At 43.6% G+C, this 12,987-nt stretch overlaps 1 protein-coding gene across 15 annotated transcripts in view; it reads right to left on the reverse strand.

Moving 5' to 3' along the window:
* The window catches only part of TLN2 (talin 2), a 430,586-nt gene that overhangs the window by 261,678 nt on the left and 155,921 nt on the right, over positions 1 to 12,987 (reverse strand). The window contains exon 1 of one of the 15 annotated variants that reach the window (XM_064570359.1): positions 6,489 to 6,608. The exons of the other annotated variants lie outside the window; for them this stretch is intronic. The gene's annotated coding sequence lies outside the window, so the exon portion shown is untranslated. Of the gene's footprint in view, positions 1 to 6,488; positions 6,609 to 12,987 lie in introns of those variants that run through there. 15 annotated transcript variants of the gene reach the window in all.

Genomic DNA, 12,987 nt, shown 5'->3' on the forward strand with positions numbered 1-12,987 from the left:
CATAAAGGGCCTTCACAAGGCTTGTGGCAGGAATCTCGCTATGTGGTACATATCCAAAGCAGCTAAGAACACCTCTGCCCTAACATTTCACTAAAAGACGGGGTATTGAATGGAGCACTGGGTGTTATATGCAAACAATGAATGAATCATGGAACACTACATCAAAAACTAATGATGGGGCGCCTGGGTGGCTCAGTCGTTAAGCGTCTGCCTTCGGCTCAGGTCATGATCCCAGCATCCTGGGATCGAGTCCCACATCGGGCTCCCTGCTCAGCAGGAAGCCTGCTTCTCCCTCTCCCACTCCCCCTGCTTGTGTTCCTGCTCTTGCTATCTCTCTCTCTGTCAAATAAATAAATAAAATCTTTAAAAAAAAAAAAATGATGTAATGTATGGTGATTAACATAACATAATAAAATTAAAAAAAAAAAAAAGACGGTATAGTGGGGCGCCTGGATGTCTCAGCTGGTTGAACGTCCAACTCTTGGTTTTGGCTCAGGTCGAGATCTTAGGGTCCTGAGATGGAGCCCCACCTCGGGCTCCATGCTCAGCTTAGAGTCCGCTTGGGATTCTCTCTCCCTCTCCTTTGGCCCTCCCGCTCATGCATGCTCTCTCTCTCTCTCTAATAAATAAATCTTAAAAAAAAAAAATAAATAAAAGACAGGGCATAGTGTAACAATACACACAAGCTTTGCCCTAACACCATCTTCATGAGCCTAAAAATCAGGAGATGGGCCAATATGAACACATTTCGATATTTTTACTGTCCAAAGTTAACAAAAGTGCTTTTGTAACATAACACCAAGCAAAGCAGAGAAAATCTAAATTTAGCTGCAGATGAGAAAGGTATACAGTTGACCCTTGAACAACGTGGGTTTGAACTGTATGGGTCCACTTATATGTGGATTTTTTTTTTTTTATACAGTAAAGTACTGTAAGTGTATTTGCTCTTATGATTTTCTTTTCTCTAGCTTACTTTACTGTAAGGGCATAGTATATAATACATATAACATACAAACTATGTCCTGACTGTTCATGTCAACAGTAGGCTACATCAGTAGTTAAATTTGGGAAGAGTCAAAAGTCACATGCAGATTTTTGACTGGGGGCGGGGGTGTCAACTTTAACCCCAGTGTTGTTCATAAGTCAACTGTATTACTTTTTTTTTTTTTTAAAGATTTTATTTATTTATTTGAGAGAGAGAGAATGAGAGAAAGAGAGCATGAGAGGGAGGAAGGTCAGAGGGAGAAGCAAACTCCCTGCCGAGCAGGGAGCCCGATGCGGGACTCGATCCCGGGACTCCAGGATCATGACCTGAGCTGAAGGCAGTCGCTTAACCAACTGAGCCACCCAGGCGCCCCTCAACTGTATTACTTTGAGCTTGAAGTTAGCACTAACATTGGACACATATTATTACTAATTCCTCAAACCAAAATCCAAGAAGCAAATAAACCAAATAGTTCTTCAGGAGCCCTAAAATAAAGACAGGAAGAGACAAAGAGTAAAGAGAAATTTTGAAAACAAAATTCTCCCCATGTCCTGTAACACCTACCACTTGCCAAGGATTTGTCCTGCTTTTTTCTGAAACTATGAGAAGTTTTCCAGTCTCAGTACAGCTCAATGTTTATAGAGTCCAGCTCTGCTGTCAGAAGGTATCTGACTCCAAAGGTGAAATGCCCCATTCTGTTTTCATGGCCTCCTCCCTGCTGACTTTCCCGCTAGAGGCTGGGTGCTGGGGTCAAAAGAAACTCAACCCCCCTCTCTCTGTCAAGTAAATAAATAAAATCTTAAAACAAAACAAAACAAAAACTCAACAAAGCACAAGCTCAAAGCATCAATGCCCAAGGCCTTCAGAGATGAGAAATGATAAGCTACCTTGTTCTATGCAGGGCAAAGAGAAAAGCTCCAGAAATCTCTTTGCATTCCTCTCAAAGCAGTATTCCAGCAAACTAGGAAGTCAGGGGTGTTACATCCAAAAAAAAAAAAAAAAGATTCTCAGTATAAATGTGGGAAAGGCTGGTTTAAACAACATTAAAGAGTTTCTCCAATGCAGAACATTCTGGACCCCTTAAGATGCTAATATTGATCATGAATAAGTAGCTCCAACCTCATTTGTACAGACTCCTCTACTCCTCGGGTCCATGTCCTGTGACAAGTGCCTCACACAACAGTCAGGAAAATGTTATAATTAGATTTTTATGCAAATGATTATTGAAGGCTCACTCTGCCCTACTACATTCACAATTGCATGACTAAGCTCAATGCCCCTAAAGGATCAGTTAATGATGCAAACAGTGTTAAGGCAAAGCCCGGGGAAACACGTGTTTACCATGAGGACTGGAGAGGTGCTAGGATTATACCAGTTGCCTCACTCCCTCTTCTACACTTATCAGACAGAGAAAAACTTGAGAGATGCCATGAATTCCTTCTTGTTCTGTAATTCCCTGTTCCTCTTCTCTCACAAATTTACAGACACTTAGAATCAGATGAAATTAATAATCTGAGTAACTAGAACGTGGGGTTCATGGGAACAGGGACTGTATTTGGTGCAGGGCTATCCCCCAGCCCTTGAGCAGTGTGGGTACAAAGGTGCCCCGCCAATACTGGACTATGTGAAGAGAGCAATAAGTAAGAGAGCTCATGTAAGTGTATCATTAACTCACCACTTTATCAACTGGCCAAAATATGCACTGTACATTTAGATTGACTCTAAAATGCTCAAACTTCCTATTTCTTTTTCTCAAAATGTTTTATCTTCCCCCACTTCATTTCCACCATTGTGTCCTGCATCCCCCTCTAAAAATATATTTTTCCTTATGGCTTTTGGGTTAGAAGAAAATTTTTGTCTCCAGACTATCGCATTCAGTATATGGTTACAGCCAATTGTTCTCAATAAAAGCCCAATTAACTAATATTCAAATGACTAGGAATTCCAATTAATCAGAGCTATGAAGAGAGTCTCCTTTGCGGAAAGGAAGAACAAACACATTTATCTTTCAGAAGACTGTAACCACACACCAAAAAGCTTTTATCACCAATTTGCTGAAAAAAAGCAACTGAGCATGGAATACAGACATCAAGAAATATCCTATGTTATTAATTTCAAGGTTCTGAACATAATGTTTACAATAACCCTGGGATGTTACAATACCTTCAAATAAACAAATAAGAACTTCAACATTTTTGCCAAACTCAATTCACTATGACAAAATCGGTGAAGGCATTTTAGAAAAATTTCTAACAACTGTGTTTTTTTCTTTAAGGAAGAGGGGAGAAAAGAGCTGGGAAATACTGCTCTAGTTCCTCCTTGGTCACTCCAAAAATTAAATCGATTAGACCCTTCCCTACTCCCATTTCTGCTACAGAGCCGTTCATGGCCAGGGTTTTCCTATGGCAGTTCCCAATCTTAGCTGGGCTGTGTTCCCATCTATTGTGGCAGTCCTGCATGCCCCCTGCAAGCCAGCTCTCCCCCAGCCCCAGACTAAACCAGCTGGGACAAGCATTTGAGTCATGTCCTCAGCTCCCAGGCTGCAGGGACCTCGAGGGCCTACTTCTTCACCTCCCACCTTACCTGTCCTGAAAGTCGGTGCTCCTTCTCAAACCCTTCACCCTCTAAGCTGCTTCCCCTGAGGTGACCCTTGACCCCCAGCCTCCCATGCCTAAAATATGCTCCCCACACTGCTATTCACCTGGCTGCCCAACAAGTTCCACTTACTCTGGGGAGACTTCATCAACCACAACTCTCTCTCTGCACTTAACCATGTTACGTTGAAATCATCTATTTAAGTGTATATAGTCCCCCACTAGATTGTGAGTTCTTAGAAGCAAGAACTGTGGCTTCCTCCATAGTCCTAGCCTCGGCTAGAGCATAGTTCCTAACACACATTAAGTACTCACATATCAAATATATCTTGTATTAATAACTCCAAGACACTGGAGTAGGGGGCTTTAAAAGGCTGGGGTACAGCCAAACAGTCAGGATTGGGTCAGGTGTCTGAACGTGTGTGTGCCTAGGTATGTGTGAACATGCATACATGTACAGAAGAGAAGGGGCTGCCTTGTTCTATGATCACCCTCCACCCCTGTACCTCAAAGTCAAGGTCCCAGTTTAAGCCCCCTTTTCCTTTTTTAATCCCAGGGATTGGCTAAGGTCTCACTCTTCTGCCACAAACCTTTGAGTAAGCTTCTCTCCTATTTGGCCCGGTGTTAATTAGGGAACTATATCATTATTATTTATTCCCTCTTTCCTATCCCAAAAGTAAACAAAGGTTTGAGGAGGTTCAATGATTAGAGAACAGGACAAAAAAATAACCCTCTACAAGCTATGATCTCATCCCTAACCCCTAAAGCAAATCTGTCTTCTCAGTCACTCCAACTTGGACTCTGTGGGAGAGCACGAAGCCACACTGAGTACCAACAGTGGAACTAGAGGTACAAGAAGAGGCAAATGTTATCATCGACTACCTGAGCATGTCTTAGAAAGGTGGGGCGAAAAGCTGCAGTGAAGATACCACAAAGGGACAACCGTACGGTGGAATATTATTTGGCACTAAAAGGAAATGAGCTATCAGCCATGAAAAAGACTCAGAGGAAACTTAAATGCATGTTACTAAGTGGAAAGCCAATGTGAAAAGGCTACGTACTATAGGATTCCAACCATAGGACATTCCAGAAAAGGTACAACTATGGAGTAAAGAGACCAGTGGTTGCCAGAGACTGGAGAGAGGGAGGGATGAATAGATGGAATAGAGTTTTTAGGGCAGTGAAACTACTCCGTATGATACTGTAATAGTGGATACATGTCATTATACATTTGTCAGAGCTCACAGAATGTACAACACATGTCTGATGTATAACAGTGAACCCTAATGTGAAGTATGGACTTTGGGTGATTATGATGTGTCCACAAAGGTTCACTGATTCTAACAAATGTACCCTTTGGTAAGGGATGCTGGTAGTTGGGGAGGCTGTGTACCTGTGTGGTGAGTGGGTATATGGAAACTGCATACTTTCTGCTCCATTTGCTATGAACCTAAAGGTGCTCTAAAAAAAAAAAAAAATTAACATTAAAAAAAAATTTTTTTAAAGCAAGAAAGGAAGGTGAGGTGTTGGTTCTCCATATGCCCCCCCACCCCCAAGGCACCAAAGCCAGGGAAATACCTAGAGGGGCCCTCACCACCGTAGGGAAGAGCCCAGGGACAGAGCGAGGGTGAGACAAGGGGGGTTGGGCATTAGAAACAGTGATGAAGAATCCAGGGGCCGCCTCTACATCACTTGTACGTAACAGAGTAGTGAGGTTGAGCAGGGGCTGCCTGGGCAGTGTTCTAACCCGCTAGAACTGACCCTAAGTAGCTGTAACCTCCTTATTTTTATTCCCACTGCCACCTCAGCCTCTAATTTGAGGGCTGTTCGCCCATACTAGCACCTTAAAAACTGCTTCTGTAGTGTAACAACTCAACTAAAGGACGAGACGAGAAAATGTGACTTCCTCAAGTGGTAAGCCATCTGGTTTTCCTCAGCAGTGGAAAACTCATCAACTGTAATAGAATATCCCAAGGCTGCACCCAGGAGAAGGAATGGGCATCCTATTTAGGAGACATGTTGAACTCCCACAAACGCACAGAATGGCTCATTCCTCCAGCCCTCAATGTATGGTTGCCCGGGTGCCATTAACCAACATATGACAACATAAAAGCAATGGCAAGAATCAAGGTGCACTGTGAAATTTCATCAGCCTCTGGGCAACATAAAATAAGGACCACAAACAAGAACATCGGGTCATTTGGAAGGATGGTTTGGCTCATCAAGTACAAACTAGCTACTCAGGTATACACAATGTGAAAATCAGGGACACTTATTTTTTATAAGTAAGAACATATCATCACTTGGCTCTGATTAGTAGCTATGGTATCCCTCAAACTTCATCTTTCAAAAGCACTTTTGCTGCCCTAACATCTCCAACTATGTGCACTTGGGTCTTCATGAATTGCCACCTGACAAATTTTTCAAAAATTAAATTCCTCTTATCTTTCCTCATCTGGCCAGATTCTTTACATATTAGTAGGTTCCCCCTACTCTTGCTGTCCTCTCAATTTCCAGGGATCTGGTAGATTTCTCTGTGTAATTTGGCGATTCATTACATCATGTTGTATTCATTCTAATACAGGTTCTACAGGGTTCTACGACTATGTCAGGTACGGTATACTCCAGTGCTCAGTGCAGAGCCTGGTGCTGGGTCACCGGGGCCCGTGGCATACTGGTTCCTTTACACTCCTGCAGGGTCAACATGGGCAGTGTGGGTCCTCTGAGCCTCACCTCACTCCCGTGCAAAAGGCAGAGAGGAAAACGTCCCTCACAAGCCAACCCAAGGACCACAGAAGCATAAGGCCAGGGCAAACATGCCTGTAATAAATACCAACTTTCTTCTTCCCATGTGTGACCTCCTGGCTATATAACTGGCATAAAATCTCAGAGCAAGAATGAAGACTCACGGGAGGCTTGGCTGGCTCAGTCAGTGGAGCGTGCAACTCTTGAGCTCGGGGTTGTCAGTTCAGGTCCCACCACGGGTGTAGAGATTACTTAAAAATAAAATCTTTAAAACAAAAGAAAACAAGGACCCACCGCTTTCCTGTATTCCTTTCGGGACATTTTTGCCATTCGTAATTATAGTATGTGGTTTTCAAATAATGGCGTCAAATTAAGGGCAGTTATTTCTTTTTTTTTTTTTTTTAAAGATTTTATTTATTTATTTGAGAGAGAGAATGAGAGACAGAGAGCATGAGAAGGAGGAAGGTCAGAGGGAGAAGCAGACTCCCCGCCGAGCAGGGAGCCCGATGCGGGACTCGATCCTGGGACTCCAGGATCACGACCTGAGCCGAAGGCAGTCGCTTAACCGACTGAGCCACCCAGGCGCCCGAGTACTCTTTGTTTTAATGGCACTTTCTTTCTTTTTATCTTTCTTTTTTGTTTTGTTTTTGTTTTTGTTTTAAAGATTTTATTTATTTATTTGAGAGAGAGAATGAGAGACAGAGAGCACGAGAGGGAAGAGGGCAGAGGGAGAAGCAGACCCCCTGCCGAGCAGGGAGCCCGATGTGGGACTCGATCCCGGGACTCCAGGATCATGACCTGAGCCGAAGGCAGTCGCTTAACCGACTGAGCCACCCAGGCGCCCAAGGACAGTTATTTCTGAGTGATGGAGTTTCAGGTATTTTCTTTAAAACTTCACGCACCATGTAAATACTTAAGAGTTCCTGCTAAAAAGTTCAAACACCCATGAAGTAGAGGGAATATTTTAACGAACCCCTAAGTCCGCATCCTTCTGATTCCACGGTTACCAATTCACGGGCAGTCATTTCATCCAGAGCCTCTCCCCGCTCTGTGCCAATCACCCTCACTGGCCATTCATTTGAGGCAAATACCAAATACCATACCATTTCATCCTAACAGCTTTATAAAACGAGTATTTTTCATCAGAAAATGAAGAAAGCTGTTGTCACTTAGAAAAAATTTAAACTGGGGCGTCTGGGTGGCTCAGTCATTAAGCGTCTGCCTTCAGCTCAGGTCATGATCCCGGGGTCCTGGGATCGAGCCCCGCATCGGGCTCCCTGCTCAGCGGGAAGCCTGCTTCTCCCTCTCCCACTCCCCCTGCTTGTGTTCCCTCTCTCGCTATGTCTCTCTCTGTCAAATAAATAAATAAAATCTTTAAAAAAGAAAAAAATTAAACTTATGCCTATCTGAGCTAGAGCCACCCCGTTCCCTCTTGCACACAGCAAGACCCGATGACCTAATAGGGACTCAAGAGGCCCGAGTTAGGAATCCTGGCACTACAGGAGCTGGCTGGGTGAGCGTGGACAGGACCTCCCCTCCGCCCCACAACTCTCTGCCCAGAGATCCCTGCTCCCAAGGAGGAAACTCAGGACGTGAGGTCTCTGATGCTCCAGGTCATCTGCTTGGGCATAACTAGGACTTTCTACTTTCATATGTTTCTCTGTCATTCCCAGCAATGGCTCCACTAACCAGAGTAACTTAGCCTTTACTTGCTCTTGGTGAAAAAGAACAAATACATATTCTAGTAGCAAAGTCTTCTCTAGAACCAAGTTTCTTCCATAATACCCTTACATTAAAAAAAAAAAAAAAAAATCTTTCCATTCTTCTTCTTCCTCAATCTCTTGAAATTAAAAAAAAAAAACAAACAAACAAACAAAAAAGAAGTAGAACCCTGCTTGAGTCTCTTGTCTCTACCCGTAGGGAATCAGTAAAAGCAATTCTCATGCTTCCTCCCCTGCCCTGAGGTGAGATAACCAGTCTACCCACAGAACTGATCTGTTAAAAGTCACTGATGCAGGTGGCCAGAGGCCTTTGGGGAAGGAAGACTCCCCAGAGCATCCACTGTGGTCCCCTCTAAGGTAACTAAAATCATTAAAAAATTATTTTGGACCAACTCGTAATTCAAATATAAAAGTACTCAGGGCATTTGTGCAAGTTGTGTACCTCACGGTGGACTTTGATTCTCCATATCTGCACTACCCAGTATTATGGCTACTAGCCACACAAAGCTGGGGAGCACTGGACGTGTACCTACTCTGTATCACCGTGTGCAGTAAGTGTTAAGTCCAGAGATTTGGAAGGCTTAGTACAAAGAAGTAAAATACTTCATCAATAATTTTTATGTCTTTTGAAATATTAACATTTTGATGTACTGGGTTAAATAAAATATATTTAATTTCACCTTTTTAAAATGTGGCCATTAGAAAAATCTAAAATTCTGGGGCACCTGGGTGGCTCAGTCGGCTAAGCCTCTGCCTTTGGCTCAGGTCACGATCTCAGGGTCTGAGATTGAGCCCCATGTCAGGCTCCCTGCTCAGCGGGGAAGCCTGCTTCTCCCTCTCCCTCTGCTGCTCCCCCTGCTTGTGCTGGCGCTCCCTCTCCATCAAATAAATAAATAAAAAATCTTTAAAAAAATAAATAAAATTTAAAAAAAAAGAAAATCTAAAATTTTAAGTCTCCTTTCTAGTACAGTGCTTCTCTAGATTCTAATTCCTTTTCATAATGGCATAAATATGTTTCAGGTTAACCCAGCCAAACTAGAGTTACTTGAATATAACCCTAAAGCTAAAGTTAATTCACTTGGACTTGTTTTTGATTATCTTGTATGCTTCCCCTAATGGTTCCTGCCAATTCCCATTAAGATTTGAATATTTAAGTGTTCCAGTAAGACCATTACAGCTACCTTGAACATAAAATACCACGTAATCATCAGATAGACCCCTTCAGAATGAGAATCAAAATATTTAAATGCTGTGCTATTTAAAAAGCAATTTCCAGTCCATATTTTTTTATCTCACAATCGGAATATGATAACATTTCTTCTGGCTGTTATGACCTTGGGTATTAGAATTACACTTTATGCAGCTGAGAAAAAATACAGACCCACATTTCTACTCTTAGACAAGGGAGGGCTGAGCATCTTCCATAAACCAGGAGAGCCACTCACCTGCCTTCTACTCGTTTACAGGGGATGAAATCATGAACATCTGATTTAACTGAGTACTGAACACTGACTTTTTTTTTTAAAGATTTTATTTATTCATTTGACAAAGAGAGATATAGCGAGAGAGGGAACACAAGCAGGGGGAGTGGGAGAGGGAAAAGCAGACCTCCCACCGAGCAGGGAGCCCAATGTGGGACTCGATCCCAGCACCCTGGGATCATGATCTGAGCCAAAGGCAGATGCCCAACGACTGAGCCACCCAGGCGCCCCTGATTTTTTTTTTAAGTTTTATTTATTTTAAAGAGAGAGAGTGCCTGGGGGGGGGGGGGGAAGGAGGGGCAGAAGGGAGAGGGAGAGAGAATCCCAAGGAGACTCCACACTAAGTGTACAGCCCAACTTGGGGCTCTATCCCAGGACCTTGAGATCACGATCTGAACGGAAACCAAGAGTCAGATGTTCAACCAACTGTACTACCCAGGTGCCCCTGATTTTCTTTTTTAAAGGAAAAGTCAAACATTATGCCTGACCTCTGAAGGTCAGTGGACTTCAGGGTGCTTGCCAGTTATGTTTTCCTAATGGTCAGCAGGGATCAGAGTAAGTTGGACCTTTTTTCTTTTTTCCATGACTCCATGGAAATAGAGGAACTAAGTATCCATTATCTAGCCCAATGGTACCCAAAAGGTGGTCTGCCCACCACCAATGTGTGACTGGTCTGCAGTAAGTACAGAAATGGAGGGGCGCCTGGGTGGCTCAGTTGGTTGAGCGACTGCCTTCGGCTCAGGTCATGATCCCAGAGTCCTGGGATCGAGTCCCGCATCGGGCTCCCTGCTCTGCAGGGAGCCTGCTTCTCCCTCTCCCACTCCCCCTGCTTGTGTTCCCTCTCTCGCTGTGTCTCTCTCTGTCAAATAAATAAAATCTTTAAAAAAAAAAAAAAAAAGTACAGAAATGGAGAGTAAACATTTGGAAACTATTATAGCAATTTAACAATTCATGTTGGCTAAATGTGATTAAAAAATGCTTCTATTTTGTATTTTTCTCAAATATTTCATTTTTATTGCATTTTGCAGAAGTAGGCCAGTCCAAAACAAATTATAAATTAACTGACCCTTCATTTCAGAAACACTAAACCTACTCACCAGAATCCCCAATTTCCTGGTCATCTCATTCTCCACGTTTAAGAGTTGGGGGCAGAAGGAAGCACAAGCGGGAAGGGAGCTGGGGCTCTGTTTTTAGGGAAGAGAAACTACCACTTAGGGGAGAGTAAGTAAAACAGAACAATTTCCATGACATAGCTCAGATGAGGATCTGTAACACAGTCATATTTGTACATCTACAATTACAATGCCCTCTTTCTTCAATTATATGCCATGGATTATAAACCACATGGTGCTGCCATAATCCAGTGGTGATGGGTCCCAATTTCAGAAATATTCAATTATATACAAACTCAAGTTCATACGTGGAATGATTACACCTCAACGAAGCACAAATGTCAAGTGTTTTCTCCCCACAGGTGAAAATTAAAGTGTTTCTTAAAAGCCAAGTGGAGATTAAAAGCTAAAAACTCATAGGTAAGGAGCCAATCCGTAGGCACCGACCATGTACAGAGGGTTTTGAGCAACTGACTCTCAGACTAGCAGTCACTTCCATTACATTTGGTCTCAACACTAGCTCCTTAGCCCTGGCTCCAGCCAACGGAGGGGCTCCTAGCAAGGCTGCGTCCTGCTGGTAGCTCAGACCTGAGGCTGATGACCAGAGCAGGGAGCCAGGCAGCTGCGCTCCTCCCCAGTGCTGGCACTAAGCAGCCGTCTAGGACCCTGGGCAGCCACTTTCCCTCCAAGCCTCAGTGTCCTCATCAGTACAGACGGTTAATAACGAATACCCCTCGGAGTTAAGGGAGCAGCTTCTTGATGAAGCCAGGGCTGGCCAGGAGAGACGCACATGGCTAAGGAGCAGCCACCGGGCCAAGACAGAGAAAGGCGCAGGAGGAGTGGATGGACACGTCGGGAGGGCAGCTGTGAGATGGCAGCAGGGAGTCGGGTGGCCCACAGGGCAGGAAAGGCTGGGGCAGGGAAAGTAGCCTCGAACGAAAGCACTGGGAAGCAGCATTTGGGTGCAGTTTGGCCACTGACAGAATGTACAGTCAGCAGATACTAACCTTTCGTGTACTTCCAGACCTCTGGCTGGTACCACATATTCTGGCATGAAAAGTCTGGCAGAGAGGGGGGTAAAAAGTTTTCATTTTTGAGGGGGGTGCTGTCAGCAACCCACCTAAGGGCACACATGTGGGGAAGAGCTTCCAGACAATAGAAAGCACCTGCAAGCTGAGCATTTCTTCTGAGAAAAGGGCTCTGTATCATGTTAAGCCCAAGAACCCAGAAGGAAGAACCTAACTTACAGAACTAGAAGCAAAAGAGGTACCTGTTAGGTTCCTACCAAGTGCCAGGCAACAGCTGCGGCATCTCTACACTTTAATACATGAGGACACAAAGAGAATGAAAGACAGCCCGGTGTCTGTCCTGCCCTGGGACGCTGTGATTCAATGGAGAGGGATACAGAGTAGACTGCAAGAGACCTGAGCGACTTATCAACCAAACGGATAGACATTTAGTATTAAACATTTTTTAGGTTTAAAACTAGTTCATGTATTTTTAGGGATAATAATTACACTTCCGAAAAGAACCTCCACCTTTTAGAGTTGCATACTGAAACATATATACATGTACACAGACGAAATGCTAGGTGGAGGGTTTACTTCAAAATAATCGAGTGGAGAAGGAGGGGTTCTTGACAAAACAAAATCAATCATGTATTAACCATGGGAGCTGGATGATGTGTACGTGGGGGCTCGCACTATTCTTCCTACCTTGGCGGATGTCTGCCATTTCCAATTAAAAAACAAACTGGAGGTGACACATGAAGGTACAGTACACTGTCTTTCACCTAATTGTGTTAGGACAATGACATTTCTGCAACAAACTCCAAACTCTGAAAGTGTGATGAAGATGCTTCAGGCTTTAAAGGTAGTTCCTGTAACAGTTCCATTGAGATAGAGTATTTCAAATTTTCTAAAGAAGCAAGACTTGCTGGCTGTACCTACATGCAGTGATGCCTGAGAAGGTCCAGGGACTACATCTGCCCAATCAGTGTGTCACCTTGACATCAAAATTTGGCACCTTCCCCTCTGATGACATGAAGTAAGTATGACTGATTCACAGGCATGATGGGCAATAGACTCCTGTCATGCTTTGTTGCCCAGTTGAGGAATTAAGCAATGGAAAGGTGCCAAGTGTCAGGCCCATCTCTGGAGCACTATCATTGTGACTGGCCTCCCTGTTTTAAAACCACCAGAAAAATGGCAATAATCCAGGGGCAAAAAATAGGTAATACCTGCTCTAAAAGTTAATAGCAAATAATGGTGATTTGATAATCACCAACAGCCCTCACTTCTGTGAGACCCACATCATGATCATATTGAGGACAGCTGGGTTCGAAGGGGA

This window comes from Mirounga angustirostris, unplaced genomic scaffold (genome assembly GCF_029215605.1).
Source record: "Mirounga angustirostris isolate CCGP_5_RB_7025 unplaced genomic scaffold, mMirAng1.0.hap1 SCAF_9, whole genome shotgun sequence".
In the NCBI taxonomy this organism is placed as follows: Eukaryota; Metazoa; Chordata; class Mammalia; order Carnivora; family Phocidae; genus Mirounga; species Mirounga angustirostris.